This window comes from Bubalus bubalis, chromosome 3 (genome assembly GCF_019923935.1).
Source record: "Bubalus bubalis isolate 160015118507 breed Murrah chromosome 3, NDDB_SH_1, whole genome shotgun sequence".
Classification (NCBI taxonomy): domain Eukaryota; kingdom Metazoa; phylum Chordata; class Mammalia; order Artiodactyla; family Bovidae; genus Bubalus; species Bubalus bubalis.
The window spans coordinates 2,910,794-2,934,793 of record NC_059159.1 but is presented as its reverse complement, the minus strand read 5'-3'; the positions used below and the strand labels follow the sequence as shown (position 1 = coordinate 2,934,793).

The 24,000-nt window shown below is 44.3% G+C and overlaps 1 long non-coding RNA gene across 1 annotated transcript; it reads right to left on the bottom strand.

Moving 5' to 3' along the window:
- Positions 1-20,670: 20,670 nt before the first annotated feature.
- On the bottom strand, positions 20,671-21,765 carry LOC123332492. The gene is made up of 2 exons (XR_006549261.2): positions 21,707-21,765; positions 20,671-21,028 (listed from the first exon to the last, which is right to left on the bottom strand). It is a non-coding gene; the product is annotated as an uncharacterized LOC123332492 (long non-coding RNA).
- Between the last annotated feature and the right edge of the window lie 2,235 nt (positions 21,766-24,000).

Here is a 24,000-nt window from a genome sequence, read left to right as displayed (position 1 = left end):
GTAAATACTAAGTACTGGTTAAATTTTTAATTCAGGAATTGTATTAAGTATACATCAGCATGAAAGTGTGGATAAGTTGACATTAAAATGGAAAGAGCATATTTATCTACCATAACCAGCTTCCTGATCAGTTAAAACACAGATTTCTATGTGCAGGAGAGGCAGACCTCTAAAGTAGCTTTGGTTACCTGTCAGAATTACCCATCCCAGAGCTGCCGGAAGCATACACACAATTTTATTCCTAAACCATCATCCCAGTTCCCATGATTCAGAGAAGAGCAGGTGTCCATCTGAATAGCTGTCAGTGTTTCTGGACAGAATCGCTAAAGGGAAGGGAGAGAAGTTGGTTTAACTATTTGCCACATGTGTGCATTTCTATCCTGGAGACTTGAGTTTAAAGCAGGAACTGGGGTAAACTAAACCACAGTTTAGATGGGCTTTACACCCATCTCAGAGCTAACTGGTTGTTTAGCAATTAATTAATGGGAGATGACCAGAATATACCTTGAAATATCATTACACTTAGTGATTGTGCATACCTCCCTGCCCCCAATTCTTGGATTGATTGGCTGAATTATCATGAAAATTGAGCCAAACATTCCTTCCCTCCTGCTCAAGAATTTTGTACAATTTCTCTCTAGTCAGAAAATGACTGGGTATTTGATCAATGTTCAAGGGACAGGGAGAAGAGGAAGAAAGCCATCAGATTTGTTATCATGAGTCACACTTGATGTGAGCTCTGCTTTTTTTCAGCAGTTAAGAAATTAGAACAGATTCCTTTTTTCTAAAGAAGACAGGCTGAAACATTTGCAGCTTTTGAAAGGTAATCTAACACTGTCAAGCTTATGACGTGTCAGCATTCAGTTTAGGCATTTTGTTTTTATAATTCAAAGATCAGAGAGTCAGGCAGGTTTTGGCAAAAGAACAACAGGAAGAGTCCCTGTCTCTAGAGAGAGCTGCTGAACTTCAAAGTAATTTACATCAACAGTGTAATTGTCCCCTACAAAAAGCGCCCCCCTCTGCAAAGCTAGTTAATAAAGCACTTGCTCAATCATAAAAATGTTTTGAGGAAAGCGGAACTGAATACCTTAGGTAAGTGATGATCTGAGATATAAAAACCCACCTGATAGTCTTGAGATTTGGTTCTCTTTGAAAACAAAAGAAAAAACATACTTTCAATTTCTCAGGATCTAGTGTGCTGAAATATTAACACATGATCTCAGTAAAATGTGATTCATCTAGTGTTGAAACTCAAAGAATTACAGAATGACTTGTAAAGGAGTGTATATTGAACAAGGAAACACCAAAATCCATAGAACTTGCATTTTGAATTTGGTTAGAAACGACACTCTAATGTAGACTCAAACTCCATTCAAACTCTATTTAAATAACCTCCCATTACCTAACTATTAAAAGTCACTTGCATGCCCAAGTTCTAGTAGGCATGTAGGGAAAGTAAATACTTACAGATTTTGTTGTTTTAAGATAACATTACTCTATAGATTCAGAATTTCAAATATATTTGAACCCTAGGTGGCTCATCGTACTGTCACTGTGCCTCAGGGCTTTGGAAAGAAATGGAAACTGTGTTGGAAAAGAGGAGCCAGGATGAAAATCATTTCTAGGCAGAGTGCTTTTTCCTTCTGTGCATTGAATGAATTCCACACCTACATCACGAGACATTCACTGTCTCTTATGGTTTTTCCCTCCTGGCTCCAAGAAACCTGTTCAGTGTGGTTCCTATTCAAGCTCCGTCTTCAAACCTATTCAAGCTCCCTTTTCCAGAGATGTTTATATTCTAGATCCATCCTGCCCTCTTTTCTTTGCTCCCCATCCAAATTAAATCCTATTTTACCATCTCCCAGCCTCCCAAGGCAACAGTAGATAATTTGATAATTCTACTGGCTGACTTTATTTTGGGGGGCTCCAAAATTGCTGCAGATGGTGATTGCAGCCATGAAATTAAAATATGCTTACTCTTTGGAAGAAAGTTAAGACCAACCTAGATAGCATATTCAAAAACAGAGACATTACTTTGTCAACAAAGGTCTGTCTAGTCAAGGCTATGGTTTTTCCAGTAGTCATATACGGATGTGAGAGTTGGACTATAAAGAAAGCTGAGCATGGAAGAATGATGCTTTTGAACTGTGGTGTTGGAGAAGACTCTTGAGAGTCCCTTGGACTGCAAGGAGATCCAACCAGCCAATCCTAAAGGAAATCAGTCCTGAATATTCATTGGAAGGACTGATGCTGAAGCTGAAACTCCAATACTTTGGCCACTTGATGCTAAGAGCTGACTCATTTGAAAAGACTCTGATGCTGGGAAAGATTGAGGGCAGGAGGAGTAGGGGACTACAGAGGATGAGATGGTTGGATGGCATCACCAACTCAATGGACATGAGTTTGAGTAAACTCCAGGAGCTTGTGATGGACAGGGAAGCCTGGCGTGCTGCAGTCCATGGGGTCACAAAGAGTCAGACACGACTGAGTGACTGAGCTGAGCTGATAACTGACAATTCAGAGACTGTTTTTGCAAAGGGGATAGTTCACACTTTTCTCCATTTTATAAGTTATAGATAAATTTCTTAGCTCTGTAGAAGAATGGTCTCAGTCATAATCTCCAGAAATACATAGTAGTGACAAACTGGGATAAAAAGATTATTTGAACAAACAACCAAGTCAGGCTTCAGTGGCTGTAATTCCAAGAGCAACCATCATATGACATTATGTGAATAGAGGCTTAAAATCATGGTAAAGACAAACACTTAAAGATATATATAGATCTCTCTTGCCTTATATTTTTATGTACAATCATTACAAGGAGAAAGAATTAAACCAAAGCATAGATCTAAGTAAAAATGACTCTCATCAACATCTATGAGCTCAAGTCTTTTTAATTAAAAAGAAATGAGATACCAATATACCATTTATAGCTATAGACTCTGGCTCTGGGCTGAATCGGTCAGTCAGTCAACTACTTTCCTTCCCTCCATTGGAACAGGAGAAGAAAATAGTATCCTTTGCTAGAAACCTCTTCAAAACATGTTCTAACACTTTGGTTTGTGAAATGTAAAGGGAAAAAGTCACTCAAATATTAAAATAGAACTAAGAATCTCCAGCCTGTATTCCAGTTGTTCAGTTGCTAAGTCACGTCCGACTCTTTGCAACCCCACAGACTGCAGCACGCCAGGCTCCTCTGTCCTCCACTCATTCCAGGAGTTTGCCCAGACTCATGCCCATTGAGCTCTTGATGCCATCCAGCCCTCTCATCCTCTGTTGACCAGAGTGACCAGAGCAAGCAGTGGAGGCCTGAGACTGGTCTGTGTCTCCTCTGTGGAGCAGGATTTATGTTTAAATTTCAATTCTGTTTCCTTGTTGCTTATCCATTTATTTTTTATTGGAGTATAACAGCTTTACGATGTCTTGTTAATTTCTGCTGGACAGCAGCATGAATCGACTATACGTACACACATCTCCCTGTCTCTTGGACTTCCCTCCCATCCCCCATCCTACCCCCTAGGTTGTCACAGAGTGCTGAGCTGAGCTCCTAGTGATCTACAGTGGCTTTCCACCTGCTGTCTCTGTCTCAAAGGGTAGCCAACTCATTGGGAAAGACCCTGATGCTGGGAAAGATTGAGGGCAAACGGAGAAGAAGGCGGCCCACGATGAGATGGTTAGATAGCGTCACTGACTCATCGGACATGAATCCGAGCAAACTCCAGAAGACAGTGGAGGACAAGGAGGCTTGGCTGCTTGGGGTCACAAAGAGTCAGACACAACTTAGCGACTGAAGACGCAGACAGACATATATATCAACGCTACTCTAATTTGTCCCACCTCTCCTTTGGATTTGTAAGTATACATTTCCCAGTCAGTTCTCTAGTTCCTCATAGTCTCTGTCAGAGGTTGGGTTCTCCAGATGGTGATGCTGAGATGGAATTTGGGGTGAATGATGTCTGTTAGGGGTCCACCTCTTTGAAAGAGGCAGAAGGCAGACTTGGGCAGAGGGAGAAGACAGGTGGAATGTGGCTGGACACAACCTCAGTCAAGCCCCCTGGGAGCTCTGGGTCACTTCAGCCACTGTGGGTCATTGGATGGGTGGCATTCAGGTGTTGCCCAGCCACGGGAGAGGCAGCTGTCTGCAGCTACCACTGCAGGAACCCATGGGTGGAGGACTTGACTGACCACACTATCTTCAACCAGTCAGCAGGTCCTTCCTTGAAGGGCCATCTGGGTGATGCAACACTGTGTGCCATTGGCTATTAGTTATTTGATGCATAAGAATCCTTTTTGTTACAAAGATTTAGCAAGTAATTGCTTTATCTTGTGAGCCTGCAAATAACTGATCAAGAGTCTTTAAGCAGTAACTTTTCATTTAGAAACTGGAACATTTTGATTAATCTCAACATTTGCTGGTCTCAACAACAGGCCATCATGTTCTTCTAACCATTGACAATAGAAATATTTCTAAAATTAACTTTATCTTCTAAAGCTCCACAGATACCTTTTAAAAGTTAATGAAGAGGGTGAAAGAACTCAACTCTTTGACTTGGAAAATGCATGAAGCAATTATTTATTTCTACCCACAGTAATGATGAATTCTCTGAATCAAGCCAGATTAGATTCTTAACCCTTTCTGAGTTACCTCTGTTTCTCCTTAGATAATCTAAGTTGTGTTAGCACTTACCCAACTTGTTTGATTGTAATTGTCTGTATTCTAGGTTCTTCATCCACATAAAATTCCAAAATGACATGCTAACCTTTTAGTTCCAGCCAAATAAGATTCTCAGATAAGAGACATATCACTCTGGGTAATAAATACTAACTGCAACAGTAATACAGAATAACTCAGTGGAAAGTCCAGCTAGAATTTAGCTACTGGGCTTGCACCAATGACCCAGGAGCCCTGGCTCTTCTCTTCTGTGGCTGCCATTCCCTTCCAGGGTTTCCGTGGAGTCCTTTCCTGGACCTGCTACCTTCAGCTGTGGAACCAGCAAACAGACAGCAAGTCGAGTAGGGCCATATCCAGCCGCAGCGTAAACTCCTTCAACCTAACCTCAAACTTAGTGCAAGAGAGGTTGGAAAGCGTAGTCTTCTAGTGTGTCCAGAAAAATAAAATAAAATGAATGAGCGTTTATCTATCCAGTCTCTACTGCAGAGGACGACACAGTCATTGTATGTGTGTAAGTGCTGACGTATTCTCTGTCTGTCCTAACACTGTAATTTCAACATATTATTTGGAAAAGTGTGTCTAGGGGAGGTTCAGTTCAGTTCAGTCGCTCAGTCATGTCCGACTCTTTGCAATCCCGTGAATCGCAGCACGTCAGGCCTCCCTGTCCATCACCATCTCCCGGAGTTCTCTTAAACTCACGTCCATTGAGTCAGCGATGCCATCCAGCCATCTCATCCTCTGTCGTCCCCTTCTCCTCCTGCCCCCAATCCCTCCCAGCATCACAGTCTTTTCCAATGAGTCAACTCTTCACATGAGGTGGCCAAAGTACTGGAGTTTCAGCTTCAGCATCATTCCTTCCAAAGAAATCCCAGGGCTGATCTCCTTTAGAATGGACTGGTTGGATCTCCTTGCAGTCCAAGAGACTCTCAAGAGTCTTCTCCAACACCACAGTTCAAAAGCATCAATTCTTCGGCACTCAGCTTTCTTCAAAGTCCAACTGTCACATCCATACATGACCACAGGAAAAACCATAGCCTTGACTAGATGGACTTCTGTTGGCAAAGTAATGCCTCTGCTTTTCAATATGCTATCTAGGTTGGTCATAACTTTCCTTCCAAGGAGTAAACATCTTTTAATTTCATGGCTGCAGTCACCATCTGCAGTGATATTGGGGCCCCCCAAAAATAAAGTCTGACACTGTTGCCACTGTTTCCCCATCTATTTCCCATGAAGTGATGGGACCAGATGCCATGATCTTTGTTCTCTGAATGTTGAGCTTTAAGCCAACTTTTTCACTCTCCTCTTTCACTTTCATCAAGAGGCTTTCTAGTTCCTCTCCACTTTCTGCCATAAGGGTGGTGTCATCTGTTTACCTGAGGTTATTGATATTTCTCCCAGCAATCTTGATTCCAGCTTGTGTTTCTTCCAGCCCAGCGTTTCTCATGATGTACTCTGCATAGAAGTTAAATAAGCAGGGTGACAATATACAGCCTTGACGTACTCCTTTTCCTATTTGGAACCAGTCTGTTGGTCCATGTCCAGTTCTAACTGTTGCTTCCTGATCTGCATATTGGTTTCTCAAGAGGCGGGTCAGGTGGTCTGGTATTCCCATCTCTTTCAGAATTTTCCACAGTTTATTGTGATCCTCACAAGTCAAAGGCTTTGGCATAGTCAATAAAGCAGAAATAGATGTTTTTCTGGAACTCTCTTGCTTTTTCCATGATCCAGCAGACATTGGCAATTTGATCTCTGGTTCCTCTGCCTTTTCTAAAACCAGCTTGAACATCTGGAATTTCACAGTTCACATACTGCTGAAGCCTGGCTTGGAGAATTTTGAGCATTATTTTACTAGTGTGTGAGATGAGTGCAATTGTGCAGTAGTTTGAGAATTCTTTGGCATTGCCTTTATTTGGGATTGGAATGAAAACTGACCTTTTCCAGTCCTGTGGCCCCTGCTGACTTTTCCAAATTTGCTGGCATATTGAGTGCAGCACTTTCCCAGCATCATCTTTCAGGATTTGGAATAGCTCAACTGGAATTCCATCACCTCCACTAGCTTTGTTCATAGTGATGCTTTCCAAGGCCCACTTGACTTCACATTCCAGGGTGTCTGGCTCTAGGTGAGTGATCACACCATTGTGATTATCTTGGTCATGAAGATCTTTTTTGTACAGTTCTTCTGTGTATTCTTGCCACCTCTTCTTAATATCTTCTGCTTCTGTTAGGTCCATACCATTGTTCAACTGGATCCAAAAGAGAATCTGGTGTCATGAAAACATGAGTGCTTCAGAATGCATCTGGGCACTGTCTATTTCTAGTGCCACTAGCTAAAACTGGGTTTGGTGCTTATCCCAGGAGTGAACCTTAGGGTCTGGAATTGATGATGTTGTCAGTAGGTCATACAGCAGCAGTCTCAGCACCTTCCTCTTGGTGGATGCCAGGTTAAGAAAGATTTGTCCTAAAGGATAGAAGAGATCTTAACTTTAGTCACTGTATTTTGGATAGGATAGGGCACCTCTGCAATCTTCTCTACTCTCCCATTTAGGCTTGCTTCTCCAGGCTGCAAGCTCAAAGGAACAGTAAGTCCTCTCTTTCCCTGGTGACTTTGCATCCTGAGGCAGTGGTGCCCTGGAGTCAGCCTCCTCCTGGCTTGTCAGATCTGGATTTGTCCCTCTTGTCCCAAGTCTACGTTAGGGGTGGCCATGTCAGCAGCTTGAAACCAGCCCCAGCAGGAGTATTTGTACCGTAAGTGCCGCCCAGTGTTGCAGACGAAGGCTGCCTCCCCCGCTGAGGATGGGTTACTGGCAGGATGCTGACAGCTTACGATATATTTGGCAGCAGGCTGGCTGTCTCAGGAGAGACTGGGCTGTGGTTACAAACCTCCTCCAAGCCTTAGTGTCTTAACAACCAGAGTGTACATTTAGGTCACATGACATGCACCAGGTAAAACGGCTTTACCCAACGTGGTCTGTCCAGATGACACTTGGGTTGACAGAGGCATCACCTTGACCCAGCCTTTTGTCATCCCTGCCGCAATGACGAGAGGCTCTTGAAGTCTCGACCCAGAATTGAGTCAGGTCACTTCCCTTCACTGGGCCAAGCTACCTCCACTAGGCAAGAAGTGAAATCCTGTCAGTTTCCTTAAGCTTTCCAATTGTGGTGTTGGAGAGGACTCTTGAGAGTCCCTTGGACAGCAAGGAGATCAAACGAGTCAATCCTAAAGGAAATCAACCCTGAGTACTCACTGGAAGAACTGAAGCTGAAGCTCTAAAACTTTGGCCACCTGATGCGAAGAGCAGACTCATTTGAAAAGACCCTGATGCTGGGAAAGACTGAAGGCAGGAGGAGAAGGGTGCGACAGGATGAGATGGCTGGATGGCATCACCAACTCGATGGACATGAGTTTGAGCAAACTCTGGGAGACAGTGAAGGACAGTGGAGCCTGATGTGCTGCAGTCCATGGGGTCGCAAAGAGTCAGACACGACTGAGCGACTGAACTGAACTGAGTGACTGAACAATAGCAACAGAGGAGGAAGGAATAAAGTCAGCAAGACAGCCTCGCTAGTGGTTGACCTGTGGCCTGGAGCCTGCATTCAGAGGCTCCTCTCCACACCCTCCGTACTTGGAATGTCCATTCTGCCCTCTGTTTCCATAGTGGAAGCTGTTCTAAGGGCACAACCTTGGAATAGTAAGGTGTTGTTGAGACCATCTGGATGGTCTACACCAGTGGTCCCCAGCTTTCTGGCAACAGGGGCGGGTTTCATGGAAGATAATTTCCCCCCTCCACAGGCAGAAGGGGATGGTTTCTGGGTGATTCAAGGGCATTACACTTACTGTGCATCTTATTTCTAGGATTATTAGATCAGATCCAACTCAGATCCTCAGGTATTAGATGCCAGAGGCTGGGGACCCCTGATACACATGACTGAAGCCAGTTAAGGCCTCTATATAAACTTCTATAATCTGGTGGGTAGGTGTGGCTCCTTGTTTGCAGCGACCAAAACAAACCTTGTATAGAAGTTTCTTTCCTTCTTAAACATACCATCTACGGATCTGGAGTGGCTGCCCCTCTCTTGGGCCTCTCTCTGCCCTCTGTGTACAGGGCCATTTGCAAACCAACACTGAACTACTGAATAGAATTCTCTGATAGACATGATTAATGAAGATTCCAATAAGGTTTGGTAAATAAGAGCATGTGTGTGCTTAGTCACTCAGTCATATCCATCTCTTTGCAGCGCGCCAGGCTCCTCTGTCCATGGGATTCTCCAGGCAAGAATATTGGAGTAGGTGGCCATGCCCTCCTCCAGGGGATCTTCCTGACCCAGGGATCGAACCCACATCTCTTATCTACATCTCCTAAGTCTCCTGCCTCAGCACGCAGGTTCTTTATCACTAGTGCCACCTGGGAAGCCCTGATAAAGCTTAGTTTCCACTGAAGTATCTTTTTCTATTGGTTGCTCGATATTGAATGATGGATACGCATTACCCAAAGATTGAGACTGGTACTATTATTCAGCTTTTACAGATGAAGAGGCTCCAGGCCAGGAGGTCTGGCCATTACCCAAGCCCCGAGTGTGGGAGCGGCCTTGGACTGGGAGCTCCACAGAGAGGTTCAGCGCCTTTGCTGTAGCTACCACACTTCTGGAGAAGGGGGTCTAGTGAATTCCTGTAAGAAACCAACTTTCAGCTTCACCACCTGCCTCCTCTAAACAACAATGTGCCCCGATGTTCTTGTAGGCCATTTACATTGACTTTTGCTGGCACACCATTTAGAATACTCCTAACATGTACAACAGCGGCAGCCGGGAGCAGCTACCCCATGTCCGAGGTCAGGGGCCGCGGCCGAGAGTGCCAGGCTGCAACAGCACAGGAGCAGCCGAGAGGAACCACCCCACGCCCGAGGCCAGGGGCAGCGGCCAGGAGGAGCCACCCCATGCCCGAGGCCAGGGGCGGCGGCCAGGAGGAGCAACCCCACGCCCAAGGAGCAGTGGCTGCACGGGCACAAGAGGGCCTAGAGGAGCTATTCCATGTTCGAGGTCAAAAGGGATGTCAATGAGGAGATACCTCTCATCCAAGGTAAGGAGCAGCGGCTGCATTTTGCTGGAGCAGCCGTGAAGAGATACCCCACATCAAAGGTAAGAGAAACCCAAGTAAGACGGTAGGTGTTGAAAGAGGGCATCAGAGGGCAGACACACTGAAACCACAATCACAGAAAACTAGCCAATCTAATCACACTAGGACCACAGCCTTGTCTAACTCAATGAAACTAAGCCATGCCCGTGGGGTCACCCAAGACGGGAGGGTCATGGTGGAGAGGTCTGACAGAATGTGGTCCACTGGAGAAGAGAATGGCAAACCACTTCAGTGTTCTTGCCTTGAGAACCCCATGAACAGTATGAAAAGGCAAAATGATAGGATACTGAAAGAGGAACTCCCCAGGTCAGTAGGTGCCCAATACACTACTGGAGATCAGTGGAGAAATAACTCCAGAAAGAATGAAGGGATGGAGCCAAAGCAAAAACAATACCCAGCTGTGGATGTGACTGGTGATAGAAGCAAGGTCCGAGGCTGTAAAGAGCAACATTGCATAGGAACCTGGAATGTCAGGTCCATGAATCAAGGCAAATTGAAAGTGGTCAAACAGGAGATGGCAAGAGTGAACGTCGACATTCTAGGAATCAGAGAACTAAAATGGACTGGAATGGGTGAATTTAACTCAGATGACCATTATATCTACTACTGTGGGCAGAAATCCCTCAGAAGAAATGGAGTGGCCATCATGGTCAACAAAAGAGTCTGAAATGCAGTACTTGGATGCAATCTCAAAAACGACAGTATGACCTCTGTTCATTTCCAAGGCAAACCATTCAATATCACAGTAATCCAAGTCTATGGCCCAACCAGTAATGCTGAAAAAGCTGGAGTTGAATGGTTCTATGAAGACCTACAAGACCTTTTAGAACTAACACCCAAAAAAGATGTCCTTTTCATTATAGGGGACTGGAATGCAAAAGTAGGAAGTCAAGAAACACTTGGAGTAACAGGCAAATTTGGCCTTGGAATACAGAATGAAGCAGGGCAAAGACTAATAGAGTTTTGGCAGAAAATGCACTGATCACAGCAAACACCCTCTTCCAACAACACAAGAGAAGACTCTACACATGGACATCACCAGATGGTCAACACTGAAATCAGATTGATTACATTCTTTGCAGCCAAAGATGGAGAAGCTCTATACAGTCAGCAAAAACAAGACCAGGAGCTGACTGTGGCTCAGACCATGAACTCCTTATTGCCAAATTCAGACTTCAATTGAAGAAAGTAGGGAAAACCACTAGACCATTCAGGTATGACCTAAATCAAATCCCTTATGATTATACGGTGGAAGGGAGAAATAGATTTAAGGGCCTAGATCTGATAGATAGAGTGCCTGATGAACTATGGAATAAGGTTCGTGACATTGTACAGGAGACAGGGATCAAGACCATCCCCATGGAAAAGAAATGCAAAAAAGCAAAATGTCTGTCTGGGGAGGACTTACAAATAGCTGTAAAAAGAAGAGAAGTGAAAAACAAAGGACAAAAGGAGATATAAGCATCTGAATGCCGAGTTCCAAAGAATAGCAAGAAGAGATAAGAAAGCCTTCCTCAGCAATCAATGCAAAGAAATAGAAGAAAACAACAGAATGTGGAAGATTAGAGATCTCTTCAAGAAAATTAGAGATACCAAGGGAACATTTCATGCAAAGATGGGCTCAATAAAGGACAGAAATAGTATAGACCTAACAGAAGCAGAAGATATTAAGAACAGGTGGCAAGAATACACAGAAGAACTGTACAAAAAAGATCTTCACGACCTAGATAATCACAATGGTGTGGTCACTCACCTAGAGCCAGACATCCTGGAATGTGAAGTCAAGCCAGCCTTAGAAAGTTATCACTATGAACAAAGCTAGTGGAGGTGATGGAATTCCAGTTGAGCTATTCCAAATCCTTAAAAAATGATGCTGTGAAAGTGCTGCACTCAATATGCCAGCAAATTTGGAAAAGTCAGCAGGGGCCACAGGACTGGAAAAGGTCAGTTTTCATTCCAATCCCAAATAAAGGCAATGCCAAAGAATGCTCAAACTACTGCACAATTGCACTCATCTCATATGCTAGTTAAGTAATGCTCAAAATTCTCCAAGCCAGGCTTCAGCAATATGTGAACCATGAACTTCCAGATGTTCAAGCTGGTTTTAGAAAAGGCAGAGGAACCAGAGATCAAATTGCCAATGTCTGCTGGATCATGGAAAAAGCAAGAGAGTTCCAGAAAAACATCTATTTCTGCTTTATTGACTATGCCAAAGCCTTTGACTTGTGAGGATCACAATAAACTGTGGAAACTCTGAAAGAGATGGGAATACCAGACCACCTGACCTGCCTCTTGAGAAATCTATATGCAGATCAGGAAGCAACAGTTAGAACTGGACATGGACCAACAGACTGGTTCCAAATAGGAAAAGGAGTACGTCAAGGCTGTATATTGTCACCCTGCTTATTTAACTTCTATGCAGAGTACATCATGAGAAATGCTGGGCTGGAAGAAGCACAAGCTAGAATCAAGATTGCCGGGAGAAATATCAATAACCTTAGATATGCAGATGACACCACCCTTATGGCAGCAAGTGAAGAGGAACTAAAAAGCCTCTTGATGAAAGTGAAAGTGGAAAGAGAAAAAGTTGGCTTAAAGCTCAACATTCAGAAAACGATCATGGCAAAAAAGATCATGGCATCCGGTCCCATCACTTCATGGGAAATAGATGGGGAAACAGTGGAAACAGTGTCAGACTTTATATTTTGGGGCTCCAAAATACTGCAGATGGTGACTGCAGCCATGAAATTAAAAGATGCTTACTCCTTGGAAGGAAAGTTATGACCACCCTAGATAGCATATTCAAAAGCAGAGACATTACTTTGTCAACAAAGGTTCGTCTAGTCAAGGCTATGGTTTTTCCTGTGGTCATGTATGGATGTGAGAGTTGGACTGTGAAGAAGGCTGAGCACCGAAGAATTGATGCTTTTGAACTGTGGTGTTGGAGAAGACTCTTGAGAGTCCCTTGGACTGCAAGGAGATCCAACCAGTCCATTCTGAAGGAGATCAGCCCTGGGTGTCCTTTGGAAGGAATGATGCTAAAGCTGAAACTCCAGGACTTTGGCCACATCATGCAAAGAGTTGACTCATTGGAAAAGACTCTGATGCTGGGAGGGATTGGGGGCAGGAGGAGAAGGGGACGACAGAGGATGATTGGCTAGATGGCATCACTGACTCGATGGACGTGAGTCTGAGTGAACTCCGGGAGATGGTAATGGACAGGGAGGCCTGGCATGCTACGATTCATGGGGTCACAAAGAGTCGGACACGAGTGAGCGACTGAAGTGAACTGAACATGTACAATGAGGGAAACACCTGTATTTGGCCTGAAAATATGAGAAGATGGTTTTTCCCCTTGTAGATAAGGTGGGGTTTTGTTTTTTCTGTCTTTCATTTTTATTGGTTCCTGGAGAAAATCATAATTCAACAAAATATATGAACCCCAGTGTTCACAGAAGTACTATTCACGGTAGCCAGGATATGTGTGCTCAGCTACTCAGTCATGTCTTACTTTTTGTAACCCACTGGATTATAGCCCACCAGGCTCCTCTGTCCATAGGATTTTCCAGGCAAGAATACTGAGTGGGTTGCCATTTCTTCTCCAGGGGATTTTCCTGACCCAGGGTTTGAATCCATGTCTCCTATATTCACAGGCAGATTCTTTACCACTTGAGCCACCAGGGAAGCCCCTTAGAAAAGTTTAAATACTCTCAAAGGAAACAGTGCATTGTCTTGACTTAGCCCTTAAATTACTTAGAACCTTCTTTCAGCAATCTGCAGAAATCAATATGTCAGGGTTTTTTTTTGTTTTTTTTTTTGTTTTTTTTTTTTTTCCCCACTTAACTCTACATGACATATGCATTATGAGGGATTATTTTTTAAGTTATCCTGAAAAGGAGAAAACAACCCACAAAAAAGTTATTACCAGGATTCTAATTAAAAGAAGGGCCAGATTTATTGGATGGCTATTTTTAACAAAATCCCAGTGGTTTCAATAACCTATAAGCCCAACTACCAGGAAGTGATCTCAGCGGTTGCCCAAGTGAGAATGAAATATGTTTGTTATCCCAAGAGGACTTTTGTATGTTTTCCAGAGTTGTGGGGCATTATTTCTTTCTCTTTTCCTCAAGAGGGGAAAAAAAAAAAAAAATGAAAAGAACTTTAGTATGATTTTCTTGATTAACTTGATTGAAGTAAAAATTAAACCTGTCTCTGAGGTCTATTAGAATAATTATGAACCTGATTCCCCTTCTGTACCTTAGCACAGCCCCTAATCTCAAGGGTAACAGGAAATACAGATTAAACAAAGTCTATCTTCAAAGGTTTTTGCACTGTATCTGCACCATGGGAAAGGAAGCTTTGATAAAGGAATTAGAACAGAAATCTTAATGGATTGGGTGGGAGAAGGAAGTTTCAGTTCTGCCTGGTGACTTCCCAAGGTCACAGTGAGCCGGGGAAACTCCATTTCATCTGCAGAACCACCTCAAAGGTGTAGGAATCTCATTTCACTCCAAAGCATGCAGAGGTTTATTCAACTGGATCTACACTGCTTGTAGAATATCACTCAAACAGACTTACACTTTTTTCCTGCATTTTTCCCCAGAGCTTCAATTTTACTGGCATATACTTTTTTTTTTTTTTTAAACATCTGATTCAGGAAGCATGAGCTTTAAACACCTCCATAAATGAGTCAAATACACTGAGGTACATACCAATGACATTTACAACAGAATTTAGTATGAAACAGAAGAGCGATTTCACTTGCACAGGAAAGTGTCCACTATTGATACTATGCTTATATTAAGAAGCAAAAGAACAAGAAAAGATATATAGAACAATGCTAACCAAAAAGAAAAAAAAGAAACAGCCTTTCAGGATGTGGTGGTGGATAATCACCAAGTTGTGCCTCACTCTTTGCAACTCCATGGAGTGTAGCCCTCCAGGGTCCTCTGTCCCTGGGATTTCCCAGGCAAGGATCTTGGAGTCCGTTATCATACCCACCTCCAGGGGATCTTCCCGACCCAGGGATCAAACCTGGTTCTGCTGCAGTGCAGGCGGATTTTTTAGCAACTGAGCCACCAGGAAAGCCCCCACTTTTAGGATAGCCACGTGTATATTCAGAACAATCATGCCATCTACAATTTTTAAAACTGCGTCAGACTAGGGAATGCTTTTGTATTTCTGTTCAATGGATGCTCCCGTTTCTTCTTTGAAAAGAGGAGTTGGCTGGAATATTTGAACTTCCAAGGATTGTGGCCCCAGAGGAGAATGAGTAACACATGTCTCAGATGAGACACTGAATGCCAGAAGAGAAACATTCATCTTGCCTTGAACTGCACAAACCCTGGGGTCAGTGCCTGGTAAGGATGGATGAGGACACAGACAGGACCTCACGCAAAGAATGAAAACTCAGCAGAGCAGCACAAAGAGCTCAGAACCCTGTACTGTCAACCGCTAGTCACGGCCGGTGACAAAGCAATTTTTGCGAGGGTTCCTTTGCTTCTTAGCCATAAAGTGAATCTGTAATACTTAGCTCATAGTACTTCTGGGAACATTGACTGGGTCTGTAACACTAAAGCACTCCGGACAGTACCCGACACAGTGACTGGATTGGGAACGAGGAAGAGAGTGTGTGGTAGAGTTTGAATTCTGGGAGAATGTGTATCTTCCACAATTATTTATGTCACATGTGTTCACACTGACTGATGCCTCTGCATCTCCCTCCTCTCACTCTGCCAGGAAACTCCAACTTATCTTCGAAGACACACCAGGAAATTTGCTTCCTCTGACCTATGTCAGAACTTAAGGCTGCATTTTTGTTAGCATCGTCTTTTTCCCCAGAGCGCCATCAGAATTGCAGTGGGTTAGAAATAACTAAATACCTGCATACCTGGTTACCCCTTGCTTCCTGCTTTATCATCATGCCTGCCTCGGGGCATCTGACACAGAATATGTGACGGTGTTAGTCGCTCAGTCCTGTCTGACTTCTCAACCCCACGGACTACAGCCCACCAGGCTCCTCTGTCCATGGAATTCTCCAGGCAAGAATACTGGAGTGGATAGCCATTCCCTTCTCCAGAACCCACACCTCCTACATTGCAGGCAGGTTCTTTACCATCTGAGCCACCAGAAATTCAAACAGGCATTGTATGTTTCATGTGAGGAACCAAGAATTGCTCAATAAACATTTGTTATTTCAAAGCAAAATAGAAGTTAACTGCAGACACTCTGAAGCCTTACTTTCTGGGTTTCCATTTCAATTGAGCCACTTCCTAGCTCTATAATTTTGAGCATTGATTTCACCAGGTAATTCTTTAAGCAGAATTAAAAGATCTGTTTCTACCTCAGAGCTGCAGATTTTCTCTGTAGGATTTTGACTCTGTAATTTCACTCTAAAGGGCTGGTGAATATGTGAATCCCCTGTGAACTGGCCCTATATATAGATAACGGTCTTTGCCCTACCTTCCCCGCTGAGTTCCAGTGACAACAGCATGAGTCATGTCCCTCCCTGTGCTTATAAGTTGGTAAAAACAAAGCTCAGCCGTTGCAGAGTGACCATGTCTAGTAGCTCCTGAAATCATCTCTCATCTCGCTGTTTACTGTTCAGTTCAGTCACTCAGTCGTGTCCGACTCTTTGCGACCCCATGAATCCCAGCACGTCAGGCCTCCCTGTCCATCGCCACCTCCCAGAGTTCACTCAGACTCACATCCATCGAGTCCGTGATGCCATCCAGCCATCTCATCCTCTGTCGTCCCCTTCTCCTCCTGCCCCCAATCCCTCCCAGCATCAGAGTCTTTTCCAATGAGTCAACTCTTTGCATGAGGTGGCCAAAGTCCTGGAGTTTCAGCTTTAGCATCATTCCTTCCAAAGAAATCCCAGGGCTGATCTCCTTCAGAATGGACTGGTTGGATCTCCTTGCAGTCCAAGGGACTCTCAAGAGTCTTCTCCAACACCACAGTTCAAAAGCATCAATTCTTTGGCACTCAGCTTTCTTCACAGTCCAACTCTGACATCCATACATGACCACTGGAAAAACCAGAGCCTTGACTAGACGGACATTTGTTGGCAAAGTAATGTCTCTGCTTTCCAATATGCTATCTAGGTTGGTCATAACTTTACTGTTGGTTCAGCTTTAATGACAATTTCCACTCTGCTCTCAGACTTGGAGGAGAGCAGGTAGAATCAGTAGTTGCTTAGTTGTATACGTACGATAAGGCTTGGTAGTTTGCAGAATAGTCACTATGATAAAATCATGGAGAAAGAGAAGTCTCCTCTGGGTAGAGCTGAGAGTCCAAGACAGCGACGGCAGTCACCCAGTCGCACTGGCCTTGGAGTGCCTAGCTGTGGCGCACAACACTCGGGGTGGGGCCCCGGTGTGGGGAACACGTTATCTCTGTTTTGGATCAGAAGCTGTTTCTTTGTCATGATCGCGAGTCTCCTGGGATGCTCTGTTTATGACAGACAACAATATAAACACACGCTGACCCTAGCTCTGTATACATACGTCATTTGAGCCACTTATCTAAAATAAGGCTGATGACACTGTAGGCAACTCATCATCTTCCCAGTTGTGAACTCCCTGCATGCAGCAGCATCATCGTGGGAAATAAGTGACCACAGGAAGAAAGAAACTCTGCTATCAGTGATAGCAAACTGATCTTATCTGCAATGCCGACTCACTCCTTTTTTTATTGGAGTGTAGTTGACGTTCAACGTTACATTCGTTTTCTGCTGTTCACCAACCTGAATCAGCTCTGCTGCTGCTGGGGCTGCTAAGTCGCTTCAGTCGTGTCCGACTCTGTGTGACCCCATAGACGGCAGCCCACCAGGCTCCCCCGTCCCTGGGATTCTCCAGGCAAGAACACTGGAGTGGGTTGCCATTTCCTTCTCCAGTGCATGAAAGTGAGAAGTGAAAGGGAAGTCACTCTGTCGTGTCTGACTCTTAGCGACCTCATGGACTGCAGCCTACCAGGCTCCTCTGCCCATGGGATTTTCCAGGCTAGGTGTACATATATCCCTTCCCTCTGGAGCCTCTCTCCCATCCCCTCCTCATCCTACCCCTGTAGGTCATCCCCGAGCTGAGCCCCCTCTACTATACTGCACCTTCCCTCTAGCCATTTGACATGGTAGTGCTTGTCAATCCTCATCTCCCAACTCGCCCGGCCCTCTCCTTCCCCCTCGGCCCCTCCTTCCCCCTCGCTCCGCCCTCTCCTTCCCCCGCTGGGGCCACACATTCATTGTCTATATCTGAGTCACTATTCCTGCCCTGCCGATAAGTTCATCGGTACCATTTTTCCAGATCCCATTTATATGTGCTAATTCTACATCTATTCAAAAACAGCACCCCCCCCTCCAAATGGTAGTGATCAACAATAAAGATCTTTGAATGGAATAAAGAACCACGTAGACTGCAAAGCCCTAAGTAGCTTCCACTAGGAAATTTATGACGGCTAGCACAACTGTGAAGAAATTAATACAGTGTAGGTAGAAGTTGTCAAAACAAAGCAACGGAACCGTTACACTGACTAGCAGCTACTTCCTAATTCCTCATGCAGAAATCCCTTTGGGGCCAGTGAAGCAGAAGAGGGAATAATTGCCCACACATAGTCTCTCTCGAGATTAATGGCCCTTACCTGTTAATTCTTTGCTAGTTGTTGGTGTATTTTTCAAGATGACAGGGATTCGATACTCTTAGAGACAATTACTTGTGCAAATACATGAAATATAAGTGACCTAAATGCAAGAGAAAGGTAGAAATGTCTAGTTCTCATAGTACCATTACATTGAAAATGACTAAGTCTATCATCACCAAAGTACCAGAAGACTACAGGATCAAAGCTCAGCCAGTCATTGAAATCCATTTCTCAAACAGTCGAGACTATGTCACTTTAGAGATCTTTGCCAAATACCCTGGCCAGTGGTGTGGTTTGATCAACTGAAATTGATCGGTTTAGGCAAGTAATCAGAAAGCTCTAGTAAGATCAGATGCTTCTCTGAGAGTCAAGGCATCCAGCCTTCTTCAAGCTGGTGCATGGGTTTGGATTCGGCCTCCCAGGTCAAGGGATCCACCATGAGCCTTCCCTAAAAACCTGACCCTCTGCGTGCTTTGTAGCTTTCTGGAACATTTCTGCTCTGCCTTCAGAATTCACTATTTTAAACCCACCCATTCACTCACAGGTTGCAGTTCAACTTTTGTTTTAGCCAATCATATGATTTTAGGTGCCTTTCTGGGATTTCACTAACTCCTCTGCTGCTCTGGATATTTTACAATTAACTGCCTTTCAGTTCACTCATGCTCTTGGGCCATAAGTGATCTTGCCCTTTGCTCCATGTCTTAGCCACGGTCAGCCAATCAAACATACTCCATTCCCACTCTAGCTCTTGGAACACGAGACAGGGCCAAGTTCTCAGCCCACCATTGTTTTAAGGAAGAGATTAGACCCAAGTTACATGGCTACCTTTACTTTTTTTAAATGATGGTATCCACTGGTGATACATGTGAAAGATGAGCAATTTATCTCAAAATTCAGTATAACTAAATGAGAGTGATTCCAAGGCTTTAGGCATTGTGTTGACCTAAAATTCGTTTCGGTTTTTCTGAAAATCTCAAATGAACATTTTGGCCAACCCAATTCTTGGTCAGAAAGGGAAAACTGGATGGGATAGAGGTTCAAGGGGGCTCACCTTGGTCTAAAACATGACTCTGCCAAGACAGCCACACCCTCTAAGGTGGAGAGTGTCTAAGGGAGAAATATGGAGGGCTCCCGCCTCATGTTGGGTTGGTCTGTGATGCTACATCTTATTAGTAGGACATGAAAAGCGGAATTCTGGTCTGTAGAATAGAGCCCAAGTCAAAAGAGCAGTATCGCACACCCCAGTCACCAGATGTCCTTGCCAAACCAGAACATGTACCCACTGCTCTAGATAAAATGGATAATCAGCAAGGACCTACTCACAGCACAGGGAACTCTGCTCAGTACTATGAGGCAGCCTGGATGGGAGAGGAGTTTGGGGGAAAATGAATACAGGTATACGAATGGGCAAGTCACTTTTCTCTTCACCTGAAAAACCATCACAACACTGTTGATCAGCTGTACCCCAATACACTGAAACATATATAATATCATATAAGAAACATCACCAGTCCAGGTTCGATACAGGATGCTTGGGGCTAGTGCACTGGGATGACCCAGAGGGATGGTACGGGGAGGGAGGTGGGAGGGGGGTTCAGGATGGGGAACACGTGTATGCCCATGGTGGATTCATGTTGATGTGTGGCAGAACGAATACAATATTGTAAAGTAATTAGCCTCCAATTAAAATAAATAATTTAAATTAAAAAAAAGATGTATAATAAAGCAACATAGATTGAATTCCCAGAAAAAAATAAAATAAAAAGCATCTCAACCTGCCTGTCTGTCCTTCAAGTTCCAGCTCTAAATGCTTATCAATTCATTCACTCATTCATTCAAGAATATCTACTCAACTTACATCACACTGTGCTAATCAAGGTGTCCATGGGGAGATAAATGAAAGAGACATCTTCTCTACAGCAGCTTCTCTCTAATAGAGAGGTAAGACATGAATAAGTAACTCCAGTACAGGAAAGCAGGTGAAATAAAGTTATGTGAACATTTGAGGATGAGACCGTTTACTTCACTTTGGTGAAGGGAAATGACGAGAAAGATCTGGGAAACCTTCCTGGAAGAAGAAACCTCCGTGAAAGCCTTCAGGAGCAGCCCTATATTTGGGGTTCAGCCCCTCCAAAAAACCAGAGCACCTTGTCACTGAGCTACTACCTATTGTGTAAATTTAGTGGCCTGTCAATATATCTATTCTTCTAGTTATATCTGATCTAAATAATGAACTTTGAGTGTTTATTAAAAAAAAAAAAAAAGCTAAAAAACAAAGCCCAGAAAAGTTCCAGTGCATATCTGGGTGGGGTATTAAAGCAGAAATCTAGTCCATCCAACAAGTCACTATGTCAGAAAAGGACTTGGTCATGATTCAGTGAGCAGGGGATATCCACAGCCCACGTTAGTGTGTGCTAATAACAGGGATACAGTCATGTGACTCTAAACTCTCCATCTGGAAAGATGAAGCTGCTGCTGGGCTCCTCCTCTGACCGATGCAGCTTGGTAATTATGGGAGACATAACCTGTGGATGAGGCATCAGTGATTTTGGCTCATCAGATGTACAGTCAACATGTTTAATTAGGACCTGGAAAACACACAGACAGCGACAATGATCTGAAGCTGAATGACTAATGAATAATCACGGAGGAGAGCCGAAAGGACACTCGGGCCCTGTTTGAAAACATTAACATCTTATACTTTCTCGTACGTGGCGGGTCTCTGGTTTGGGGCATTTTGTAACCAGGACTGAGAGTGGTCCAGAATCAAGGCTGACAATTTCATGCATCTCTGACTAGGGTGCAATTGCCCATGAAAGGCTGCATATTCCTTGGATCTTCCAAAAGAAGCTAAAAGGAAGCCCTAGGGATCCATCCCCAGCATTTTTAGCACCAGGGACCAGCTTCATGGAAGACAATTTTTCCCACGAACCAGGGTGGGGGCTGGTTTGGGGATGATTCCAGCACATTACACTCATTGTTCACTTTTTTTCTTTTATTATTACATCAGCTCCACCTCAGGTAATCAGGCATTAGCTCCAGGGGGCTGGGGACCCCTGGTCTAGAGCATCATTACCCTTGAGGGAACTGTGAAGGCCCAGGGAAAGAGGGGACCAGCTCCTAGGGGATGAGATTCTGAGGCCAATAATTTGTTGATATTCAGTCACTAAATTGTGTCTGACTCTTTGCGATCCCATGGACTGCAGTGTGTCAGGCTTCCCTGTCCTTCACTATCTCCCAGAGTTTGCTCAAATCCACCATCTCACCCTTCTCCTCCTGCCCTCAATCTTTCCCAGCATCAGCGTCTTTTCCAGTAAGTCAGCTCTTTGTTTAAGGTGGCCAAAGGACTGGAGCTTCAGCTTCAGTCCTTCCAGGAAATCTTCAGGCTTGACTTCCTTTAGGATTGACTGGTTTGAAAAGGAAGGCAATAATAAATCAACTATGATTAAGAAGACATAAACCTGATTATCTTGCCTGTAACAGGTCGGGTTTTTTCTCGGAAAGTGTTTCACTGTATATTAGAATGGAAATACAGAAAGCAGAGGTGGAATGAAGAGGAAGAGGAGGATGTTGGTTTGGTTGTTTGTGGAAGTCAGAAGCGCAGTGAGTCAGGAGAGGCGGCGGTATTGAAACAGAGGGCTTGGAATCTACCTGGAGGCAAAGGTCAAGAGGCATAGTCATTAACATCAGCACTGACTGCCAGGTTTCTCAGGAAGTGACACCAGACTGTCTGGATCGCAAAGCCCTAGACACCTGCATTCTGCTCAACACTGCAAAGCTCCTTCCTCTACAGTAGTTTTCAGGTATCTTGGTCACTAAATAGGGAGTGGAGAAGTCAATGAAGGCCATGACTTTGGCAGGTAGCAGAGAGCATGGAAATTTGGGAGGAGAGGTAAGATAGGGGCTTCCCTGGTGGTTCAGTTGGTAAAGAATCTGTTTGTCAATGCAAGAGATGCAGGTTCAATCCCTAGGTCGGGAAGATTCCCCTGGAGAAGGAAAGGGCAACCCACTCCAGTATTCTTGCCTGGGAAATCCCATGGACAGAGGAGCTTGACGGGCTATGGTCAGTGCGGTCAAAAAGGTCAAACAAGACTCAGTGAGTAAATAAGAGGTGAGGTCAGGTCATTTTTAAATTTACACTTCCATGAGTGATGTAATATGTGGCTCAGGGAGAATGAGGTATAGTGAAGCGTGTGTGTGTGTGTGTGTCTGTGTGTGTGTGTGTGTGTGTGTGTGTGTGTTAGTTGCTCAGTTGTGCCCAACTCTTTGCGACCCCATGGAGTGTAGCCTGCCTGACTCCTCTGTCCATGGAATTCTCCAGGCAAGAATGCTGGAGTGGGTAGCCATTCCCTTCTCCAGGGGATGTTCCCCACCCAGGGATTGAACCTGGATCTCCGGCATTGCAGGGGGATTCTTTGCCATCTGAGCCACTAGGGAAGTCCATAGTGAAGCATAAGGAATTTCAAGTCAAAGTCTGGATTCACGGCATTGTTTGCCACTTATTGGCTGCATTGTTTTGGCAAGACATCTGCCACGCATCCAAGATGGTTTTAAGGATCAAGTGAACTCATTATACAAAGGTTTCAGTTCAGTTAAACTGCTCAGTCGTGTCCAACTCTTTGTGACCCCATAGACTGCAACACGCCTGCCCTCCCTGTCGGTCACCAACTCCTGGAGTTTACTTAGACTCATGTCCATCAAGTCGATGATGCCATCTAACCATCTCATCCTCTGTCATCCCCTTCTCCTCCTGCCCTCAATCTTTCCCAGTATCAGGGACTTTTCCAATGAGTCAGCCCTTCGCATCAGGTGGCCAAAGTATTGGAGTTGCGGCTTCAACATCAGTCCTTCCAATGAACACTCAGGACTGATTTCCTTTCGGATGGACTGGTTGGATCTCCTTGCTGTCCAAGGGACTCTCAAGAGTCTTCTCCAACAACACAGTTCAAAAGCATTGATTCTTCAGCATTCATCTTTATAGTAAACTCTCACATCCATACATGACCACTGGCAAAACCATAGCTTTGACTAGGCGGGGGTCAAAAATATGTAAAGTGATAATGATTATTTTCCATGTAACATCATATTTCTAAATACATTTTTTTAAAAATTGGGTTGGCCAAAAAGTTTGTTTGGGTTTTTCCATGCATGCGTGTGTGCTCAGGTGCTTGGTCATGCCTGACTCTTTGTGACCCCATGGACAGTAGCCCACCAGGCTCCTCTGTCCATGGGATTCTTCAGGCAAGAAACCTGGAGTGGGTTGCCATTTCCTGCTCCAGAGGATCTTCCTGACTCAGGGATCAAACCCACATCCCCCCGTCATTGGCAGGCAAATTCTTTACCACTTTGCCACCTGGAAAGCCTATTACATCTTACCAAAAAGCTAAAATGAACTCTTTGGTCAACCCAATAGTACAGCAGATCTAATCCTATAGAAATGTATCTGACCAAAGAGCCACATGTGACTTAGAAGTTCATACTGTAGGGAACTACAGAATCCACAGTGCGTTCTACGAATCTCTACACAATCGAGGCAAAGGCTAGACCAGAGCATGACTGG